The sequence below is a fragment of the Odontomachus brunneus genome, unplaced genomic scaffold (assembly GCF_010583005.1).
Source record: "Odontomachus brunneus isolate Ranch 3 - 2012 unplaced genomic scaffold, Obru_v1 Obru_scaffold_094, whole genome shotgun sequence".
NCBI classification, from domain to species: Eukaryota; Metazoa; Arthropoda; class Insecta; order Hymenoptera; family Formicidae; genus Odontomachus; species Odontomachus brunneus.
Genome location: NW_022639544.1, coordinates 355,481 through 380,831, shown reverse-complemented (window position 1 = coordinate 380,831; position 25,351 = coordinate 355,481). Strand labels below are relative to the sequence as shown.

Here is a 25,351-nt window from a genome sequence, read left to right as displayed (position 1 = left end):
AGCGAACGCGATGTCGATAATCTTCAGGCGGGTTTCTTTAGATATCCGTTTTTCTATCAGATATCCTAATTAGATTATAGACAGGCGTTTGTCGCTGCAGAGGAGCGCTGAGGTGAAAGAGGGCAGAAATGGCGAGGGAGGAAGAATTCCATCTGTCGAACTTATAAACGATCGTCCTCCGTTCCGATTTCATTTCACGACCCGTCGCACAACTAGACGCCTCTTCCTCCACCGCCTTCTCTCATAATTGTCATAACTTCCTGCATTTTCTCGCCGTTTTATATCGCTGCTCGTACATCTTCCTCTCTCTTTCTTTCTTTCTCCCTTTACCGATTTCTCATTCGTTTTCCCCGCTCGCTGCTTACAGAAAGGAACGAGGACGACTTTCCGGCCGTGCAGGAAGATATTAGCAATAAATTATAGGAAGCACGTCGGGAAATGATAAAATATACGCGTACTCACGAGTATCATTGATGGCTGCAGTATTATGTCTTCTATCTTTGCGTAATTTGCGGTATAGCGACTCATTTCGTGCGAGGCTTTTCAATGATATTTTACGATGATGTTGCGGCAAGGAGAATTTAATAAACGCGACATAGAGCATTCTCGTTTGTTCTCTTACTGACATAAATGTTTGGTTGATTTCCCAAGATGATTTGCACATTCGCATTCGTCAACGGTCTTCGACTAGAGGTGTATTGCTAGGATCGCAATAGACGATATATTCACAGAAACACGATATTCGAGCAACACGCAACCGGAAACCGCATTTGAGCAGCCTTTTGACCCACGACAGTCAAAGAGCACATCCGCCGGTCCACGGTGACCTTAAGCACACTCGAATTCCCCCTCGTTCATTCCGTTCTCGGAGCTCGCCCTCGCGCCGAAATTCCCCATACGTCGCGCCGAAAGGAAATTCAGGAAACAGCGACGCGACGCGCGGGGAAGCCTGCGTCGAACAAGGGGATGATCCCGGGTTAAGGTCAGACCGCGGGGCCGATTCAGGGCCGTACTTACGATAACCGGCGTTCTCGTCGGCATCCGTCGAGGAGCTCGACGGCAGGAGCGTCAGAGACGCTGAGAAAGGGTCGGGAGAGAAGAGAGAGAGTATTGACGTTGCGCCGCTTTTAAATATTGCATCCAAGTCACGTTCCGGGACCGTATCCTCGTCCGCCCCTGCCCCGCGCGCCCTCTGCCACCCCTGGCAACTCCCGCGACCCCGTGCCAACCGACGAGCACCGGGACCGAACGTCGCATAACTACCGCAAGGTTTCCAAGGAGACAAAGGAAGAAGTAACGTAGACGGAGACGACGAAGACGGGCGAAAGGACGACGACGACGGAAAAAAAAAAAAGGAAAACATTCGTCACCTCCGGCAGTGGAGAAGTAGGTTCGGAGGAAAAATAACAATGCACAGCTAACATCATATCTGCGCGAGACACATGCTGCGGAAGAATGAAAACGAGGAGAATAGATGACGTAGGGAGACCAAGAAGGTAGAGAGACGGCTTTTTGTCGGCTTTTGTCCTAGATTCTCCATCTTCCTCTACTCTCTTCTCTCCATCCTCTCTCTCTCTCTCTCTCTCCCTCGCTCTCTCTCTCTCTCTCTCTCTTACTTATTCTCGATTTCGCGCGTCGCCGTTTCGCAAATGATCTATTTACTTCGGGTTTCTCTCTGTGGTTTCGCGACTTGCTGCGCCTCCCACAAGAGTTTTAGAGGTATGAATGGACCGACCGAGAGAGAGCGGCTCGAATAACGCGACCAGACCGAAGGGACTGCATGGAAGAGAATGAATAGCGCGGCTGAGAACGAGACAGATGATCATTTGTTCGCTAACGTAACGAATATTAGTCCTGTCGCGAAAATTGTAATCTATCGTGATCGATATCCTCTCCCAAATAGACAGACATAAAGAGTGCGACTAAATAATTAACGAGTGATTGGCAATAGCGAATGGGAAATTGCTCCCCAATTTCTACATATATATTCGATTTTCCAATTAATTTCCCAATTATAAAACCAAAGATAATACGAAGAATTAGAGAGCATCTTAATCGCACTCTTTGGCAGTAACTTCATTAGTCGACTTGTAAAAGTCTATCTCTTATGAGTGGTTCATATGGCATTCATATTTATTACGTAGGATAGAAATAGAAATACAAAATGAAATACGAAAAAGATAAAAGAAAAATGATTCAAATTTACTCCAAATATAATACGTCATACAAAATACAATATGAAAATTTGAGTAAATTTTCTGCTACATCGATATGACACAAAATTTACATCACTGTATGATGTAAATTTAACGATTAATTCGATAGATTACATTTGCCTCGTAAATATAATTATAAAGTTGGTTTTCCATTATTGATTGTCTTATGTCGTAATGATCATGAAAGTCTAGCTGGGCTATTACGTTAATGTACATTTTAATGCGCGGACAAAATAACGACTCGGAATTTTATCTATTATAAACGATGTCCTCTATCACGTTGACATATATTAATGCGCGGACGAAATAACGACTATAGATAGATCGAGTATTTTCTTGTGTGTTTTCGAATGTTGGGATCTCGAGAGCTCATTTTTCTATACGGTAAACGAAATCTTGATCTCTAGATAGCTCACGCTGTTCTTTTCTCCTTCGTATAAGGCAAGACGATTTAAATATTGGGATAGCGCGTGATGTTACGAAGACCTGAAGGATTAAAAGTTCATCGATAAGAGGAGAGAAACGTAACACGTGTCTAGTATCGATTTCGTTCGGTCCACAAGCTATATGGAATTCTAGCTTTAAAGGAAAGACGTAAGAAAAGAAGAAAACTACATCAGCCTCTCCTCTTTTCACTTCTCACCGGTCTTACTCTCTCATACGCGCGATCTTTAAATATTACACGAGATCGATCTTGGGATCCAAGTCCCGCTGCGATTTATTTCCATCCGTCCCGAGTCGGAGTACGCGCTATACTCGCGAGAACTACTGCGGGAACTTTGGCGTATCGACCTGCCGCAACGAAAATATATAAAATTCTCGGTCCTCCGCGTTCGACGTTCCTTCGCACGACTCGACTACTCGACTGCGCGTTCGCTGATCGTACATTCCCCGTACATTCCCAGCGGAGGGTGGCAGTTAGTCACGACAAGTGGCTCGGTTGTTAAAGACCGATCGGCAATCGCATCGTGAGGCCGCAAACTGTGACAAGCCCATCTCGCGCGCAGTGCGACATTTTTATCTGTACGACTTATCAAAGTCTGGGACAAGAACGCTAACGAGCCTCTGCGCATTGGCGGAAAATATTTCACGTGTAACCGAAAGCATTAATCTTCGGCGGATGACAGTTGGTTAACGCACTTTTTATATCTGTCACTCTTTTTAATACTGGCGACGGTTATAGCGTCGTTTTATATGAGCGTTTCGAAAACGCGACAGAAAGAAGCAAAAAGTTAGGCAACTTTATAGGTCAGATCGTAACGCCCGGTGAGTTGTTGGGCGCGAATTCTCATCACGTAGAAAAAGAAAAAGCGCGTTCCGTGCTTATCAGCGGTGTGCGAGAACAATAGGCGAGAATTACCTCCCGCAATAACCGGAGCACACTTATCGCTCTATAGCCAGAAAAAGATCCCACCAAAAAGCGTTAAATTCGCACCAGCAGCTTCAAAAGCGCGAGCGAGAAATATGAACTTTTTATCGCTAAGACAGCTGTCGACTGTCGATAGATTTATTATGACATATTGGAGCGAAGTATATTTCGTGTCGTTGTCGCAAAACCGGATCAATCAGAACTGGACGATTCGTGGGATGAATTATTAGAAGGTATTCTCACCGTATCGATCGAAATAAAAATATTCATGTCGCGTTTAAACAACGCTACAATTTTCTTCATAAAACAGAATTTATTTATAAAACAGATATGGATTTGTCCTAGAATGAAATAATAATTCTTTCACATCTCTCTAAAACTTCCTCTGACAAATTTGGGACAACTTTTCTCGCGTAAGAATAGAACGGAGAAGAGCGAGATACGACGCTATTGGTTTCAAATATCGTATATCGCACTGTATCACGTATGACAGCGTACAGCGAGAAAATCGAAGTGGTTTCCAATATGTTATAATAGTTCTATCTCTCGCGAGGATAGTTGTATAAGACAGTGTTATCGATGACATCTGCCCAACTATATTCCCTCGACAAATCCCCCTCATCCTCCGATACGCGCAATTCGCAAAATTGTATAACGACAAAAATTACTTACAGTAAAGTCCGAACCGTTTCCACCCTCGAGGACTCCCGCGAGCAGCCTGGAGCCAGCTGGCTTCTCCCCTCTATGTCTCTCTATTTCTCTCTCTATTTCTCTCTCTCTCTCTTTCTCTCCCTCTCTCTCTCGCACCCCCTCGGCCCACACTATCCTCCAGTTGCACCTGGTTGCAACGAACCTTCCGGAACAAGGATAACGCGCGGACTGCGCCGGGGAACGAGGAGGGAACGATATAACGCAGCGCGCACGGAACACACGCGTCACGCGAACACGAACGAGGGTGTGCGAGGGTGGTGAGGTTAGAAACGCCGAGGAGTCTAGGGGTTGTCGTGCACAGAAGAGCGTCTAGTTCGCGTGGAGGGCGTCGCGGCGCTGCCAAGCGACGACGCCACCGCGTTTCTGCAACCCTCTACGAGTCCCTTTCTCTTTCTCTCTCACGCGCGCGCAATCCCTATTGGCTGACGATGGCAACCCCTTGCCCCCACTGTTCACTCAACGTTCAGGAACGTCGGCGCGCACGTGGGCACCCCAAACGTCACCCTTCTAGACGGTGTCTTGCGAAAAACGAGAATCGAGAGAGAGGGAGAGAGAGAGAGAGAGAGAGAGAGAGAGAGAGTCGCGCGACGCGATTCATCGTCGCGAACCGATTCTTCTGGTGTTTAATTTTTTTAACCGAAATTTTTTGGAGTAAATGAAAATGTAGATTTAAACAATATTAAGGAAATTGCACGACTGATCAACGTCTCGAGTTATAAAGCCTTGCGGTAGAATCTGGGAATCCCGATCGGAGAAGATACGACACTACAAAAAATTACACAACGACGACTCTTGAAACACATAGTCGCGAATTTTGTCTATAATTACGCAGACTTGTGGATTACTTTGGAAAGTTCATTTGACATTCCCTCTCTCCCTCCTCTCCTCCCTCCTTTCGTCGTCGTCCGGCTCACGATGTGTACACGCGTTTTCACTTTTTGCATCCGATAACGATAATTATTACGAGCTAATTTCCGATTTCCTTCGTGTTGCCCTCTTTTGAATAATAAACGGACGCTCGTTTGCAAAGTTTTCAAGTAGAATGCGCTTTAACGTTCCCGAAAACTCGTGCTACAACGGTGAATAATTATCGCGAAAATCGCTTGTTACTTGCTAATGATGAGAAAGAAGAGAGAGGCACCGCTGGGAAATCATGATAATAAGGCATCACTTAACGATATTACTAATATATTGTAATAAGAGCGATACTTCGGATAATAAATTGAGAAGTTTACTCATCGCTTCGATATAATTTCGATGTATGTCTGTAATGAAATTCCACGCGTTTAAATAAAGCTGCACGTCGAAAAAAGAAGAAAGAGAGAAAGAGAAAGAGAGAGAATAATTGACTCGAACTGGTGTGACGTATCAAACGTTTGAACGAGTGACGAGCAAAGCGATCGGAAAATCGGAAAACTCGCAGTGGATCGACGAGGCGTTCTGCCGGGTGATCGAAGGCTCGTTAACGATCGTAATAGACAATGGCTTCAGAAAGCGTGACAAGAGCCGTGTGTGTAATTGTGTACTTGCCAGGGAAGGGAGGGTTACAAAAGTGAATTGCTGGGTCGTGCCACGCGCTACTACGACAAGCGTGCAAAAATCAATACCAACAGAGACCTGTCGTCCTGAAATTGCTTGTATCTCTTATCTCGTCTTCTTTAGCCACTCTGCGCGCTGCTTCCCATTCGACGCCGGCAACACTGATATCAAGTATCGATCCTCGCATTTCGACTCGAGAGATGAAAAATAGACGAAGCGGTATTACAGATTAAAATTCGATGCTCGAAATCAGAGCGAGTGGAAAAAGTTAAATACGAATAAGTGGTAATCATTATCTAACAATCCGGATTTATATTACGCGAGAAGCTAAGAGCCGCGGAACGTCGATTTTGGTCGAGATTATTTTCGACCGATATAACAAATGCGCTATCTTCGTTAAAAAGAGCTCCAATTCAGAGCTCGAGCGTAATTAACGGCGTTACTGTTAATCCAACGAGCTGTCTGATCCGATTAGTCTGTCTCTCAGTCGTACTAAATGTTAATCGAGAATTCTCACGTATTGACGCGTTATCACCAATGTTTTCGGTACAATTCGCAGGCGGCTTTTATCAAGCCAAATCAGCTGTGCATTCGTCAAAGGATCTATCGTCAAAACACTTCCTGATATCGGTGCGACCTATATATTTGCCCATCGAGATCGTGTTTTATCGCCGTATTCAACGTGTTCGACGGGCTCTGACGAAGAGTAGAGCCTGTTGGTTAAGCCGGGAAATTTATTGAGACGAATCTCGCCAGATTGGACATTTAAATACGCGTCGCATCCTGTCGTCGCTTCCATTCTTTCGTCCAGTTGCGCGTCCGCCGGTTTCGGGTTTATTAATTATTCCGGGTAGCGAATGGACCAAGTCGGGAATAGCGATTACCTGGCGGTCCGTGCAAAAAAAACCATATTCTCCCGAGTAATTTTGTGTAGCTTATTTATTAAAAAGCGCCCGGAGGCGAAACAACTCTTTAAATCATGTGCGTCCCCAGGTCGTCTACGGTCCTCTCATGTCTTTCTAATATTTATTAATCTCATTCGCTCTGACGACTCCCCAGCACCGCCACGAGATTCACACATCGATTGCTCACCCAGCTAGAAATCGGACCCTGCAACATTAATATAACGGCACGGAGAGTTCGTTCCGATCTTATTTCCCTTCGTCGGGAAAATGCGCGCTTTGTTATGTACTCGCCAAACGAAACCGCTCGGAAAATTGCCGCGCTAATGATACCGCGTCGCGCTCGTGATCCGCGCCAATCAAGAAGACAGTTTGTCTCCTTGTTAGACGCGCACGATCCGCACTGCGAATTATCCCACATTACTGCGGACTCAAACCGATTATAACATCGAATAATAGCTTTCAACTTTCTTTTAATTCTTACAATCGTATTCAAAAAATGTCTTGCTAGTTCAGATAGGATTCTATAAGGATCACAGTTCAAATTTATCGCTGTTTCTTCGTATCTGCTTGAAAATTGTCTATAGTACATAGAATTTACAGCAACAGCATTCTAGCAACATCTGCAAGTAGTAAAAAAACCATTAAAAAAATCAGAAAAAGTATAGTGCGGCAAAAATAGAATAATAGCTAATAATAGAATCTCACACTCAAAAATGGTCTTGCAGACACAGCGAAAAGTATCCAGATACGAAAAATTAGCCAAAATAGATAAATGATGAGTAAACACTGCGATGTTGTATATGTTTTGCATTTAATCAATATATATATGATAGCAATGGAATTTCTGTCTGAACTATTTGTAAAATTTTGCGCAAGAAAGTCTCTCCGTGGCACTCACATCTACATTAATGCTAGAGAAAGTCACGCTTCTTATAAAAATTGACTGTGATAGAGAAGAAAATTAGAGACAAACGGATAATCCTTAATCTATTTAGGACTTATCTAAATCTACTTGCAGATGTTGCTAGAATGCTGTTGCTGTAAATTCTATGTACTATAGACAATTTTCAAGCAGATACGAAGAAACAGCGATAAATTTGAACTGTGATCCTTATAGAATCCTACCTGAACTAGCAAGACATTTTTTGAATACGATTATATAGAATAATAGTTTTCATTCTGTCCATTAGTTCTGATAGATGAAAGAACTAGTTAAACGGAAAAGAAAACCAGAACAATATATAATTATGTCAAGCAATATTCTGTGGACAAAGATCCTCGTGGACGCGCTCGCTCAGATACTTGAAGACAATTTTATAGTCTACAGCGCAAGCCGGTCAACCCTCTCAAAGACGAGATTAATCGATGTAACCGATTATATGTGTTCAAACAGCGAATTAATAAGCGGCGTGAAAGATGGCGGCTGTGTAAATTTCTTAGCTAGCCCCACGCCGTGCGTTTGTCTCGAAAGCGTGTGCGCGGTCATTAAACGATTATATTTTCGAGCGGCCGCAACGCCGAGGGTCGGCCTCGACAGGTTTGCACGTCAAAGTTTACCAAAGGCTTTTCAGAGCCGACGAACCTTCGCAATACACGGTTCTAGCTGCTAGGTCCGTGATTGTGTAGGTGCGTCGGGGTACATGGCAAACGAGACCTACGCCAAGAGCCGCATATACAGGGTGTAGATCGCGCAACTCATTTTATTTCGCTGAATCGAGAGAAAAATTATTCTCATGTCCGTCTCGCTTATTTACATCGCTCATCTCAATTGACATAAACAGTGTATCACGAAACGCGCGCGAAACATGGGTGATTATTCTATTCTCATTATGAATAGATGAGGAAATAAGCAAGAAATAACGAGACTAGTTAATTACTAAAGCATCGCGCGCTCGACGTCGGCGCGAGTTTCGAAACACCCCGTGCACGTCATGCTTCTGTATACACGTGCGAGAACGGAGTCGAGTCGAAGGGAGGGCATTAGGGATGGGTGATTGTAATTTCACACATGGCGTAACGCACCGCTCTGCCGCCCTTCACCTCTCGGCTTACGCCCTACGATGTGAAGCCTTCCGCGGTATACTCTCCCATCCCTCTTCGTCGCTCCGTCGCCCCGTCGTGTATTTTGCTTTCGTCTGTTGAACGTACGACTGCAACCACATGCCATGGAATACCCACTTCTGGTCTTTCACTCTGCTCTCTCTTTCTCACCCATCCACTCATCCCTACGTTGTTCTCAAGCCAGCCAACCTGCCCGTCACTTTTCGCATTTCGTGACAAGCGGAACCACTGCCATATTGCCAACCACCAACTGTGATGCTTAGTAGCCGATTCAAATTTTCGGGCGAAAGGTAAGTTCACGCAAGGACGATTCATTATCTTGGGTAGATCGTAATTGTCGGATGATGGCAGTTTTTTTCAGCGGGTTTCTCTCGATTTTTCCGTTTTCGCTTACGACCCCATTTCGCAGCTTCGCTCTCGCATACGGCTAAGCTTGCTGCCTCAGGAAAGAACGGGCAATCGCTGAGGCTGAAATTAACCGAAGTTATCGGCGCAACCGAGCCTAATGCATTTTACGGAAACTACCTGTTTCCTGCATACGTACGCAACTCGCCTTCCGAGGCGACCTTAAAAGATTCACAAGGGCTGTCCGTGCGGCCGTTTCGCGAAAATTCTCCCCGCCGCTGTATCGCACGTTGCCGGCGATATTTAATATCTCGAAACTGGCGCCGGTTGCTCGCGCGAGAAAGTGCGAGGGGCGATGGAAAATTGGAGGGGGCAGGGAGGGAGCAGGCAGAGGGAAAATGCCGGGAAAACTGCCGCGGGTGTGGTGCGAGTGGCGCCTTATCAAAAATTAAAATTTCATTCGGCCAAACCGTGGCAGGCGCTATCGAGATCCTCTCCGGGGGTGCGATAGTCTCACGCAGAGAGAGAGAGAGAGAGAGAGAGAGAGAGAGAGAGAGACCGGAAGCGAGATACCGGAACGGCGTGCTCGGTGTAAGAGGCAGTAAGCCTTAATCGTGAGAAACTAACTTCGCCGAAGTTCCGACGAGGCCGCTGCCGCCGTCTCCGCCCCCTTTCCCCTTTCCGCGCATTGTTCCCGTTTTTCCCTCCAATTTATTGCGCACTTCCACGGCCCTTTACATCCCCCGCCCGCGACTCTCTAAATCTGAATTTTCTAAATCTGGATTTACCGCGGGCCCGTGCTCCCGCCGATAATTTGTAGCGTGACTTTCGAACTCGAAACTTAAGGGCGACTAAAAAATTTCTCCCGCGATCGTTGAGACGCGAGGACGCCCGAGAAAACGTCAGCTCTTGAGCGTCAAATTTATTTCCGGAAGCTTCGCTTCTCAAAGGAGACTCGTTAATCGCTTTTACCACTGTAGCAGAGCTTCTTGCTTTCGCAGTAAATGTTAAATCAAAATGTTAATTTAAAATGTTAATGTCGGCAATCTCGGGATCGGCACGTATTCGCGCTTGTTTATTTCGACCTGTTATCGATATAAAAGTCTTTTCCTCGTTTCAACTTGGAAAATCCAAGCCGCTCGGGAAGTCAGCCTCGAAATCCGAAACTCCTCCACGTTCTCCACGTCCCGCCAACTGGAATTTCAAGGGGCGCGACCGCGGATAATCCGGATAACGCGATCGTGCCGGACGGAATCGCGAATCGGTTGTATTGGGATCCGAGCCAATCCGACGTGCTGGCGGCTGACAATTGGTGGCGTGGCAATGATTTCCGATGAGCAGGGCTGGCGGACGGAGGTCCTGACCAAGCAGGACGAGCGTACACCGGTGGCGGGAGCGCGAGAAGGAGGGACACGCATCCGGCATTTGCGGTCGGCGGCCGCACGCGGATTCCGTCCGATTTCCCTCGTTCCATCCGATAATTTTGCAAACGACCATTCAACTCCGATTCTCGCCTTCTCCTCTCTTCGTGGTTTGTATTTCACTGCCGTCTCGTGGATGTACCTTGTAGCGATACGTAGTCCTACGAGGATTTTCTTCCACCCGCGGAATTATTCACGAGCCCCTTCCCGCCTTTGATTCCGACGAGGATTTTGGTAAATTCATGAAAGGAAACTACTTGTAAAAACATTCATTTCGCGATCAATTCTGGATTTCAAGGCTGTGTTCGGAAACGTCACTCGAGTACTCTTCCTCCCTTTTTATCTCACTCTTGTATCTTGCTCACTTCAACGTAACGGATATACTTGGGTAACGTTTCCGAACGCAACCCAAGAGTCTTTATCGCAATACGATTTTTAACAATATGATTCTCTTTTATTCAGCACAATGAATAATCGATCCTCCCATCATTGGGGCAATTTATTATTGGTTTATAAATTAATTCAATAACAAAGGTCAGAAAATTACAGTAATATATGTGGAAAAGTTACAAGAGCTTTAAAACGAGAGAGGATTAAAGAATATGTAATGAAGAGAAAAGATTTCCACGTGAAAACGATGATATTTTTTATATTTTTACGCGCATATTTTTGCCGCGTCGCAACGCGCATCAATACACAGGTTTACCTGTAAAAACATGATAATGGGTGCAAATGGATTCATATAATGGATTCTAGCAAGATATTCAGACGTGCTGCGCGATAGAAAAACAATCACAGATCGGGACCATATAAATGTATGATGCCTGTCCAAGTGCTTTCACCGTTTCCGAGTTCGTCTGCTTGGAAGTCAGTAGTTCTCTTCGATTTCCGAATATCTTAGGATACTTTGCGTACCTAACCCATCGACGACTTCGAGAAAGTTTGATGGAAAATAACGTCGCTACAAGAACTCCACAGACTTTTGCCGCATGGAATCGCGACGATGAAATGGACTATTTATTCAAAAATAATAGAATACCGCGAATAGAAATGTTACTCGAAATATCTCGCTTTGTTCCTTGTTTCATTTAAAAAATAGTTCACACCTTAACGAATTTTTAATTTGCATCTCATGTATATATATATATATATATATATATATATATATATATATATATATATATATATATATATATATATATATATATATATATATATATATATATATATATATATATATATATATATATATATATATATATATATATATATATATATATATATATATATATATATATATATATATATATATATATATATATATATATATATATATATATATATATATATATATATATATATATATATATATATATATATATATATATATATATATATATATATATATATATATATATATATATATATATATATATATATATATATATATATATATATATATATATATATATATATATATATATATATATATATATATATATATATATATATATATATATATATATATATATATATATATATATATATATATATATAATTAAAATAAAAAATGAGAGAATTTTGGAAGATATGCCCGATCATTTTTTACTAATTAAATCTTGACTACAGATTCTCGTTAAAGACGAAATATAATAATGTGATAATAATTCTTGAAGCTCAACACACATCACACCTTCGGAATTGTCAAGCTAAGGTATATTGAGTTCCGAGGTGAAAGAAAAAAAAGAATAGTGAAAAAATACATCTCTCGGACGCGGCACGATTTAAAAGTATAGAGTAGCCGGCAGGGCGAAAGGATCGGGACGTTTCGTTCCGATATCACTGCTAGAAATTCCTCGTGGTCAATCCTTCTGCATTCTCTGTAATGCCTCATCCCGTGGGAGGAGGGTACTTTTTTCTAAGATAGCGGAACAAGTGTTGTCCACATGGCGGGACAGAAAGATGCTTTCATAAAGCGGCGCCTTTCTTTTTGCGCCTTCGTCCGCGAATCCAATTCTTTCTTCCCCTTTGGTGCCTTCGCTTTTGTTCAGTCGTATCTTCTCTCTCTCACCCCCCGTCCTTCTTCCGGTCGTTTCGTTTTCGAGCACCCTCCTCGAGGCGAATCTTTCGGCTTCGTTTTTCACTAGTTTATTTTGTTTTTTATTACAAAAGTTATTTTTTATCTCCTCTAATTGGCACGCAAGTGTCTAAGGACGTTGCAGCTGCGCCAAACGGCACCCGGTAGCGGTATTTATTTCAAAATTGGTTATTTACGAAGAAAAGAATGTTTAATTATAAAATTATAAAGTGCAGTTTATTGAATAATTATCTTAATTAGAAATTTCACGGGATCTAAAGAAGAATTAACTGTCGAATGTATTTTCGAGCGACAACACTTCCAGAGTTTTATTTATAGGTCCGTTTAGGGAAGCGTATCCGGAAATTTAAATCGACACGAAGCGTTATCTCGCAGCGGCAAAACCGCTCCTGCGTAAGGAGCTCGCGCTTCCTCGGGAATTCGCATCGAGAACGCTCGGGTGAGAATTCCTGGTGGCTGATGGAGAGGATAACTCGTCCCCGAAGTGCAGTAACCTCGGCGGAGGAGTCCCGGGCCCCTTTCTCGCCTGCATCGCGCGCGGAGGCCTTATGACCCGTGCAAAATGAATGCATCCCCCGGCCAGGTGGTTGCATCCTTTTCGCCCTCCGTCGAGCTATCCGCTAAATCGAGCGTGCCCGTAAACCGAAGCGTGGAATTTCATTTGAATCTTTCGACCCGGTCCCTTTTCCTTTCTCCTCATCTCGCCGCTTTTCTCGTCTCCTAACCAGGTTTTTATTTCCTTCCAACCGGGAAAGTAATGATGATATATCTCACGTATGAGATTCTACAGCCCGTATGCTGGGTTATATTTGCCGTCACGTAATTTGAATTTTTTCGTACACCCACTTTCACACATGTGTTTTACATATTATTTACTACAATTTTACATATTATTTACTACTAGAAAAAGAATTGGTCGTGTGAGCTGAAATACAGCTGTAGCAGTTAATAGTTTCTCTTTTAAACTGTATTTTATACAAAAACACAAAATTGACGTTTTGAACGGCAAATTAAAAAATCGACGTCTCCCATTATTTTTTTACCCTAAATTAATGTCCGTTTAAACACAAAAATCGATGTTATTCGCACTTACATGATTATGTTGTTTGATCCTTATCCCATGGAAGGATGACATCACATCTATCGGAAGCGCGATAATTTCCTTTTTCCGACGATCTTTGTTTCAAGTCGCTACGACGTCTATAAGTGGAGTTATTTTGTCGATCCGTATTGTAAATCGTTTGGCGTTACAGCGAAACTGGTTATTGCTTCTAGGTTTACGCTATATATACGGCGGCAAGCTCGGCACGCTACCCTCACTTTACGGCTCAGATAAAAATAGTACCTTGCCTATGTACTCGTTATGATCGCGCAGTCATTCACTTCAATTCGAACGCAGGAATATCGAGATGAGACATATATCCGCGGGATTGAAGCTTAAGGAAAAAGGAGATTATAACGAATACGATCAAACCAAGATAGCGGCGGGATTATCTCCATTTTAATTGTATTTTGTTTTCATATTTTACGATTTTTCCATTTTTGCAGCTTTCTGCGCAACAATCAACAAGGTATATTGTAGAAAAAATTAAATATTTTTGTCTACAAAATATATAACCTCGAAACGCAGCAATGCCTCGGTTGAAATCATGTTATATGACTACGCACGACGTGAAAATATATCTATAGAGTCTATATATATGTGTGTTATATGGTAATTTTGATTAATTAAGATGGCCGCGACGGATATTTTCTTTCATCCCTGAAGCTTCATACCGCGCGTCTATGGAAGTATTTTATAATGATTCAAATATTTCATGCCTTATTTTGAAACACAATTTCGCGCCTAGACTGAATATTGATACCGCGGCTTTAAACGGTTATAACTCGCGAACAAGTCGACGTAGCGACATAAAATAAAAACAATCTGTTTAACACGAGTTGCTGCATACATCTATGCTGTTCTTTCTTTATCTATTTAAAAGAGACAAGTGTCGTGATCGATTAAAACATGGCAAACGCGATTACATGAGCAGCACACAACTTCTATTTTAGAAGATTTCTAGGATTTAGATATTTTCATGTGCAAATAAAACTTAAATTAGATAAACAAACCCCGTACAATTTTGCATAGACTTTGCCACGATAAATATTAAAATGTTAATGAAAAAAAATTGATCAATCAATGCGCGTGATGCGGAGGGACGAGCTCTGCAAAATTAATTTTGTAGTTTAATCACAGCAAAATAATTAGTTTTTTAATTAAGCTTGAGACAGTCACTGAGATTTAGCTAACAAAAAGTCACTTCTTTGCGCGTAGATATAATTTCCATAGACATTTTCGAAAAAGATATGTCAAGCTAGATAGTCATATATCTTCTCTCCTCTGTGTCTCTTTCCTTCATGGCTACTCGCGGTAAAAAAATAGGAAAAAATATCGAGATGTGTGAGTAAACAAAGCTGCTATATGTGCGTATATATGTTGTAAATTGTTTCTGCTTAATTCAAATGCTCGATATTATTTTTTACTGTATCGTGTGACGTCAGAAATACGTTAACATCGAGACAATATTTTGGAAAAGCTTTCGTGGAGGAGCAAGAACTGGCGCAAATAGATATGACCAATAACTGAGATTCATAATAATTGAATTACACTCACCGATTCGATGACGATGTTCGAATCATGCACTTAATACGCGTACTAAATAGTAAAGCGGGGAGCACACACTCTTGTATAAAGGCATAATGCATAACACATAAGAAAATTGACTAAACCTTCATTTATCAAGAGTCCTTCATTTTCATCGTGACAATAGAAATGAGGATTCTGATTGGTTAATTATCTTATGCGTGTGCATTATGCCTTTATGCAAGAGTGTGTGCTTCCCGCTTAACTTTCTATTAAATAATCTTAATATCGATGATGTATACAGGGTTTCTCACAACTGGTAGAACACCCGTTAAGGATAGATAGAGGGTAAAATTTGGAACTGAAAGTTCCTCTTCTATTTTAGGATCCGACAATTAATTAATCAGATATTAATTAATTAAGCCTGTCTCTTAGCGTCCCGTGTGAGCGCTCAGAGCCGTAGGGCGCCGTGGATTTCTCAGGGGCCCTGCTTGTCCGTTTTTCTCCCCTTTTTTGTATCACAGAGGAATAAATATGGATGAGTGTGTGGATGGATACCTGACTAGGGCTAAGGGGCAAGTTTTCAATGTGTGGGTGTGATGTATGGGTGTTTTTGTGTACGGTTATGAGTGCATGGATAATTTGAATCTTTTTAGTACGAGTGGGCGAAAGGGTTGCACTTTATGTGTCGGAGGGGGAGGGCATGTGTGCATGTGTTTCCTTCGAGTGCGTGAGTGATTTGAATGTTTTCTGCATGTCGGTGGTTGAGTATCGTGAATGATTTTAGTATGTGTGTACAAAAAGGAGAGAAAAACGGACAAACAGAGCCTGCGTCCTACGTCTCTGAGCGCTCACTCAGAGTGCTAAGGGATTGGCAGACTTAATAAATTAATATCTCGTTAATTAATTGTCGGATCCAAAAATGGAAGAGGAACTTTTAGTTCCAAATTGCATCCCTTATCTATCCCTAACAGATGTTCTACCAGTTGTGAGACACTCTGTATAAACAACGGTATAATACTTATCAAGAAGACGTATTGTATCGATTGAATGCGTCGTCGTTAATATATATTGTCAATATTAAGATTATTTAGTAGAAAGTTATTATTTAGTACGCGAGCAAATGCACGATGTAAGCCAGCCAATTAATGATGAATTCGACTGGAAATACTAAGATGTATACTTAGTGTATACTAAGATCGATTTATAGTCTGTTTTTATATTTCAGCTGTGTTTATAGAGTTTTATCTAGAGTCAACAGCACACGATGCTTATTTTCGTGCTAGTTTACTTACTGGATGGAAATATTCTGTTTTGATTGGTGTATTTCTATTTATCTTCAAATACATCAATCAGAACAGAGTATTTCCATCTAGCAAGCAAACCAGCACGAAAACAAGCATCGTGGGCACTGTTAGAAAAGTTCTTAAAAATAATAACATTTTTGTAAGTAAATTTAAGAATTTGATATTAAAATTAATAATAATGGAGATTTTCATAATATTAGGATTATTAGTTATAAATTAATTATAATTTTCATATTTCTTATGAAATCTAATATTTTCTATCTTATATTCCATGTTTTTTTATTAAATTCCATATTAAATTATGAAACACACAACATGTTATGATATGTTGGAATAAACTTTTTAATATATCATAAATACGAAACTGTTTTAGTCACGTGGCCTAAAAGATTCAGCTTGCAAAGTATCGTGGCCTTCATTGAGATTTCAACGGAGTTATTCAGAAGTCTATTTTTCATAATAGCATTTCTAAATTATTATAAAAACATTATGAAAAATAAAATCTGATTATGATTTTTCATAATTATGTGTTATTAAATATAATATTAATTTTACTATTACTTTTTATAACATAGTTATGTAAAAAAACTTCACATTCTAATTATTAAATTTAATACGGATTTTTCTAACAGTGTGTCGTTGGTTTAAGAAACAATCGCGTCTCAACCATTTTTTATGAAATCTCGTGCTTACAGAGCTCGATTCACAACATCGCGGCTTCGTCAATCTTCTTTTTTTAATATCTCGAGATTTCACGTAGTTGTTTGAAAATTTCCCCTATTCTTGAAATTTTTGCGTATACATAATTTTCATTGCGCAGCTATTTTATGGTATGATTAAATCTACGCAGTAAAACTTACGTATATGCAACTATTTCAAGAATAAAGATCCTGGGGTTTTCGTGCTCAAGTGGACGTACTTTACCTTTATACATAATATTGTATATCTTGTTGTCAGACATCCTGTATTTAAAATCATCTTATATTTATCTTCAGATGTACAAATCGTTATATTAGTTACGGAGCTATTCAGAGGTGAATTTAAGACATTAGGTTTGTTGTGTTGCTTGCACTTTCAACACTTTTACACTTTTATGGGCCTTCTACAATAAGTTATCAGTCATAAGACGTAAACAAGTTGACCAACCACAATCGAAACAAAGTCGATTGTGATTGGTCAATTTGCTTGCGGTTTATGACTAATAGCTTATTGTAGAAGGTTTTTACACATGCCTGTTGCACACGAGATACGATGAGCGAAATCCAATGAGAGCTCTTTTTGTACAGCACAAATGTCCGAAATACATTCCAGAGATGTTCCAAAAGTATCACATCGTCTCTGAAACGTTTCTGGGATGTATCTCGGATATTTAGTGATGTATGGGTTTTTTCTAAGAGAAGTTTAATGTGCAACGAGCGTTAGGTATAAAAACGTTAAAAGTGTAAGCAACGTTAACAAATCTAATATTAATTATCAGAACGGAATTATCAGAATTATGAAACGTAGCCGTTTTTACTAATTTTGATTAACTTAATCTAGTGATTTTAGTGGTTGATTCTAATGGAATTGGTCAATCACATTTCTCGTTAGACAGAATTGATAGATGCGATTGGTCAATTCTGTTGAAATAACCAGCCGGTTAAGTTAATCAAAGTTGGTAGAAATAGGCGCAATAGAACTTTCAATCGAATTTTCCATAAGCGTTTTTCATCAGCTACGTTCGTTTTTAGTTATACATCTTTCATGACTGTTAAGTAATCTAGAAACGGGAATGTTTTTTGGATCTCAATTAAAGAGATGCCGGAACAAGCGACAAACTTGGTAAGCGTTGAAAACGTAGAGAGGTCATCAAAAAATAGAAAACGTTATCATCATTTACCGACGATATCGAATTTATGCATACATAGATACTTATGGAATAGAGACGTTCGTCAAATAGGCGCTAACACGATACCGCTATCATCTTTTTATAGATGTTGTGCAAGTGTGTGTGCTACGTTGTCATCTCAATTTTCTTACACATAGACGTTACGTAAATGTGAATGCCACGTTGCCGATATTCGCATTCTCTCCAAAATAGGCTCTTGCTACTTTTCTGATAAATTCTTCAAACCCTTTGTGTACTGGGTATATCAAAGAAAGAGTTTTTAGAGAAGAGTTTTTAGAGAAGAGTGTTGTAGGCGCAAGAGTAGTTTGCGAATAATTTTTTGAAAAATATGTTATTTATTATTTGAGTTTTCAATATAATTAGCAACGGTAATTTGAGATATCATTTTCATTTTGCACTGGCCAATGTTACATTTTATTTTTGCACGTAATTTTATCATATAAATTGAAGCAGTCAGTATGCTGTAATTTAAAAAAAATGAAATTAGTGTCACGATAGCAATAGTTTCATATCGTTTTCATCCTTGAGGCAGGAATGCCCTATTTCATTCATGCATATACTTTTACTATACAAAAACATTTTTAATTTGGTCAAATCAATTTGTTGGAAAATGTCGTTGACGTGATACCGAATACCTTTGTAAAACTAATATCTCATACTGATTCGACAAAATTAAAAACCCTTTTACATGGTGAAAGTACGTGCAAAAATGAAGCAGAGCATCCATCAATATAAGATGAAAACGATAAGGAACAGTTACTATCACGACATCGAATCTTTCTGCAAAATTTACTTCTTTCTATTCGCGTCGAATTAAAAATGTTTTTACATGGTGAAGTTACGTGTGAAAGTAAAGCGGAGTATCCATCAATATGAGGCGAAAACAATAAGGAACGGTTACTATCACGAATCTTTCTATAAAGTTTACTTATTTCTACCTCCGTCGAATAAAAACTCTTCTACATGGTAAAAGTACGTACAACAATGAAGCATCCCACGTAATCCGGAAGACGATGCAGAGAGAAATAGTTAAACTTCACGTCATTTTCGAAAATACATCTTTGCGAACGCAAAAATTATTAAAAAAACTTTAAAATATTATCCTAGAATGTGCTCTAGATGCTAACACTATGGCTGCGTTCCGAAATGCATTGCCAGTACGGAAAATCTATAGTTTATGTTACATATATTATAGAATTTCAATATTGGCAGTGAATTTCGGAACGCAGCCTAGATGACCTAAATAACTTGCAGTAACATGATCAATTTTCGGCCAATACGCGAGAATCCGACATTCCTACGACGCTAAGCTGGATCTAATGTTATGAACGCGATTTTAGGATAGCAAATTATTTTCAAAATTCTGGGCAGCAATCAACTTTTCCCCTAGGATGGAAACGTGAAAAGTGAAAAGTTTCACGTGAACTCGTGATCACTAAATTCGGCGAAGCGTAGAAACGTGAAACTTTTCACGTGAACTTGTTAGCCATGAAATGTGCTGGCGGAAAAGTGAAAATCTAGTGACATGATAGATACGGAATATATTATGCTACTGCTGTGATAAGATACAGAAAACATAACAGTTTTAAGATTATAGTGATGTTTTAAAGTTATATGTTCTACAGTCGATGAATATAGCTGATTTGGCCGATATTAAAATCATATAGGAATCATGTTTAGTGATTTGTGCTTTTCACGCATAGAGTTATTTGATTGCGTGAACAATGAAAAAGCTCACGTGAAATCGATAGAGCGAAAAGTGAAAAGATTCGCTCCAAGTTACGTGATCGCTGCCCTGAGTATGCTACTGAAGGAGAGTGAAACTGAGTAGAGTGAAACTAATACACATTTTCATCCAGGAGACGATGCAAATCGAAATACGCACGTCTTTTCAAAATTGAACTTTGGCAATCACGAAAATTACTTTCAAAGTCTGTGAAGAACTACTCTAGAATATGCTCTATATGCTAACACTATATGACTTAACCTGCAGTAACATGACCGACTTTCGGCTGCTGCGCAAGTTGGTACCACTGCGTATGCGCGATAATCGGAATATAATGCTACGATGGATTATAACGTTATGAACGCGACTTTGAGCTACTGGAAAATTATTTTCAAAATTCTAGGCGTGTTACTGAAGGAGTAGAGTGACATTAACGCACATGTCATTTAAGAGACGATGCTGAGCGAAATATGCACACCATGTCATTTTTGAAAATACACCTTTGCAAACGCAAAAATTTCTTTAAAAAACTTTGAAAAATTAATCCCAGGTTTAACTAACTCGGCTTAATAAATTAGTGAAAACTCAAAATACTTTGGTTCGAATCTTGACTTGATAACTTAGCGGAGCCTCAAAACACATTGGTTCGAATCTTGGCTTAATAGTTTAGCGAAATCTCAAAACACTTTGGTTGAATTTCGGTTTAATAATTTAGCGGTGACTCAAAACATATCGTTTTGAATCTCGGCTTAATGGTTTAGTGGAAAACACTCAGGTCCGAATCTCGGCTTAATAATTTAGCGGGAAATCGAAATAGTTCGGTTCGAGTCTCGGCTTAAGGTAGTTGTTTCTCAACTGTGGTAGTCAAAATTAGATTTTAAATAAAAGGTTTAACAACCTTTTATTGATGAATTCTTTTCAGTGAAAGTGAAAAGCAGATTTTTAAACATTATTGGTTCTTTCAGAATAGTAAAAATCGATAAAATAAATAAAATGATAGAAAAAAAACAATATGCTGACTTGCGTTGTAGTCGCGGAACTATAAATCATGGCAACGTCGCATCTCTATTAGCGCTATGCGACGCCAAGTTATACAACGTTGTCACATCCGCAAAGCATGGTCGCGAACGAAAAAGCAAAAGCCAAACTTATTTTTGCTGATTAATCATACTCTAATAATGTACGATCAATTTCGCTGAGACTGAAGTATGTACTTTTGTAAGTATTCCATTAATTTTGTCCAAATTTTCGTATTAATCCTTAGCGTAGCTCATTTGCAGCTGACAAATACGCGTTTACGTATTACTTTTTATACGTCAGCGCCATGTAAGATATCGAGAAAAAGAGTAAACTACAAGCGGTAATTTCTCGGAAACTATACGGTTAATCAAACCCATATTTAACACACATACGTATTAATACCTAAATTAATTTTGCTACAAGTTTCAAGAAGATCTGGGACTTCACTGTTTTTGACCAAATTACCTTAATAATTTAATTTGTTGTTTTTAATTTGTCGAAATTTAATTTGTCGTCTTGTCAACAACAAACTCGTATGTATAAGAAAATATCTCCGAAGAGATAGTATGTCGTATGTAATACGAGATAAGAAGTTATAAAGTATATTAATCAAATAGTATATATAGAGTATACCTAGAGTATATATAAAACATATATATATATATATATATATATATATATATATATATATATATATATAAGGCATAAAAGAAGGATACATAATATATACAGAGCATATAAATATGACATGTGGAAATATATCAGTTTAATGTATCATCAAGAAATAATAATTAAAAGACGAGAAAGAAGCCTGCCGAGTCGAAATTGGCCATTGTTATGCAAGAATGATCAAATTAAAAAAATTATAAGCTTTTATCAATAGATCATTCACATTTTATTAATTCAAACAAAAAAATTCAAGCCTTACAGATGCCTGAAGTGAACTAACCCAAACAACATAATGTCTAAAATCGGGACATAAGACGTCTTAAAGATAATCTTTAAGACGTCTTAAAGACATTTATACTTAAATCGTCTGAAAGATATCTTAAAGATGATCTTTAAGATGTCTTATGTCCCGATTTTAGACATATGTTGTCTGGGAAGAAATAGTTTTTCTTATTTCTTACCAGTCGCATATTTTTGTAGATTTTTCTAAGGATTGAGCTAGTCAGTACTCTTAAAGAAATGGAAATATTTGACTCATTGAACTATTGCGAAAATCTCAGAGCTAAATTCTTTGGTTGGATCATTCTTATGTAACTCCGGTGAATTACAAATTCAATTACAATTTTCCAATTCTTACTTTACTTCCCGTCGGACCCAATGCGATTTACGTCTACATGCATGCAATCTGCGTAAACTGACGCTTTGTGTCTACTATATGAGCGTCTAAATTGAGCGCTCATTGGGCATCGTCCCACGGTATCCAGGGTCCACCAGCCATCCTGTCGCTGCATCTGTCCTCGCGTCTCACGTCGCCTGTAATTTATTCCCGACCGCGGTAATTTAACGCAGGTTTCAAGAAAAATCCCGTCTCTCTTGGGGGATACACTCCAAGTTGCGAATTGCATATAAAATATCGCGAACTGCGTCTTCGAGGAAATGTCGGTTTTTCGGATGTACGACGAGTATGTGCGACGAATTCAGCAACGATCCGATTGAGTTATAGTCTATCGCTTTACACGCGCGACGCGAATCACTTACGAAGAAAACGGAATCTGCGAGCGAAGGGAACACGCGACGCGAATCGAAAGCCGATCTCGCCAAATCTTTCGACGCGTGGGCGAAGTAATCTGTGCGAGATTTTCACGTACGACACGGAATATCCCTAATGTAACGTTTCGATGGTGCAACGCAGCAGGCTGCAATACAGCTCCGTAATATTATTGCGGACAACAGCTCTGCAATACTTTTGCGAAAACAATTCCACAATATTTTTGCGAATAACAGCTCCGTAATACTTTTGCGGAGACAATTCCGCTATGTTTTTGAAGATAGCAACTCCGCAATATTTTTGCGAAGTTCGCTCACGACTCTTCCGCACATACGACCCGATGAAATTCGCAAACCTAACAAATTAATAATTGCAAACGCGAGCGTAAATGAAAAATAAAAAACTATGAAAATTGTAGTGAAACTATGTAAATTGACAATAGAGATAAAAATTTTGTTCAAAATTCAAAATGTAGCTTCACTTGAAATGCAACAACATCAAAAATATTGAAGTATATTCAAAATTTACGCAAAAAAATGTTACCGCATGAGACATCTGTCTTCGTTCGATGGAACTCGTCGCGCGCCGCATAAGTAAACAACTACTCGCATGTCTGACATGTGTACATTCGTTTTTCGCGAGGGATCAACGCTCGTTAGCATTGTTTCTATTGTGTTCCGCGTTAAGAAACTCTAACTCTAAGTGAAAAATTGAAACCTGAAAATTTTTCGACGATCGTGAAATTAATTTTGCGAGCAGTTTATATAATCAAGTTAGATCGCTTCGCGCAGATGCCGCATGATATTGAATTTTACTTAATAACGAAGCACGAACTCTACTTTATGAAATGCAATCGCGATTTAAGCTCACACGAGAGAAAATTGAGAAAATTAATGACCAGCGGAAGATCTATGACGCGGGTGATGTGATTGCGCATTTTATGTGGCGCAACCGCTTTGCGCGTTGGCGCAATCTCTTTGCGCGTTGTTGCACTGCTCGAGACATTTGGAAAATCGCATTCAATAAAACTGAATAATTTTATAAAATTTTGAATGTTCCGAACATATACTCAATACTTTAAGCATCTACCAGATAAAGATTTGATTAATCAAAATTTCCTCCGACAAAAGTCGTCGACCAATTAATAATCTAAGTAATAATCTAAGTTAATCAAGTATTAAATGTACATTGGGAGAAAAATACTTGAAAATTTATTTGCTAAATTTATGTAAAATATGCATTATTACTAATATTATTATTTGAAAAGCAATCTTCCAATTATTTCGAGCAGTGTGATTTTTATTGGACTGCACGTACACATACTACAACTACAACAAAGTAAATCGCATTGATTCGAGAAGCATGCACTATATCGAAAGACTTTGTTTTTTTATTATCAATATGTTTCTTATTTTGACTCACTGTCGATCAGGGTAGTCACATTTTGCTTTCGTTTCCGGGACAAAAAAATGCCATTTTGCCAAATAGATTCGTGCATTGATGTCGATTTGAATGAAGAAGTTTGAAAGATTAAAAAAAATAAGCGCGATATTTTTCACGCTGGAAGAATTTTTCGGAATGCATTCAAACTTGGAATATTCCACTTTTCTTTTTCTCCACGTTGTAAATAAATCTCTTAATTAAAACGAATCAAAATTTTTCAAGTGGTGATGTTACTCAGAAAAAATTCTCCTCGCGTGTAATTACGATTTCTTGTGATCAACGTGATCTTTGATTCGATTCAAATAATCTCGATTTCAAGCAGGAGAATTATCAATCTTATCGGATTTCTAATTACAAATGCTAATTAATAAAGCTCACCTTCGAGCTAGCCCCGCTCGACCTGAGTCAGATCCTCTGACGCAGCAGCCGGCTGGTCGTCTCCTTCGTCTCTGCAACAGAAAGCAGATTTAATTTAGTATTACACACGACAATGGAGGAACTCGATTTCAAACAAGAGAATTTCTAATTTTATCGGATTTATCGAAATTATGAATTTAAATTAGTGCAACTTATCTTCGCACCAACTTCTCTAGGCCCGAGTCGGATCCTCAGGCACAGCATTCCCTTAAAGTCGAGTGCTCATCTCTGCAACAAAAAACAAATTTAATGGAGTATTAATTAGTTACACGTCGATAAAGGTATTAAGGAACTCGATTCCAAACAAGAAAATTTTTAGTTTTGTCGGATTTCTAATTATAAGTACAAATTAGTGAAGCTCACCTTTGAGCCGACTCAAAAGGGCTCGAGGCGAATCCTCCGGTGCGGCATCCTTCAGGCATCGCATTCTCTAGAACCGAGTGACTACGTCTGCTCTGTTGGATCTCTGTGACAGAATTTTAATTTAATTTAATAATTTAGTATCAATTATTTACACACGACAGCAAAACGAGCGAAAG

General features: G+C 39.5%; 1 protein-coding gene across 5 annotated transcripts in view; it reads right to left on the bottom strand.

Moving 5' to 3' along the window:
* The window catches only part of LOC116848388 (protein Fe65 homolog), a 238,874-nt gene extending 214,085 nt beyond the window's left edge, over positions 1-24,789 (bottom strand). For 4 of the 5 annotated variants that reach the window (XM_032824421.1, XM_032824425.1, XM_032824423.1 and 1 more), the window contains exon 1: positions 4,258-4,623. The gene's annotated coding sequence lies outside the window, so the exon portion shown is untranslated. Of the gene's footprint in view, positions 1-4,257; positions 4,624-24,773 lie in introns of those variants that run through there. The other variant, XM_032824424.1, reaches the window with a different exon arrangement.
* Between the last annotated feature and the right edge of the window lie 562 nt (positions 24,790-25,351).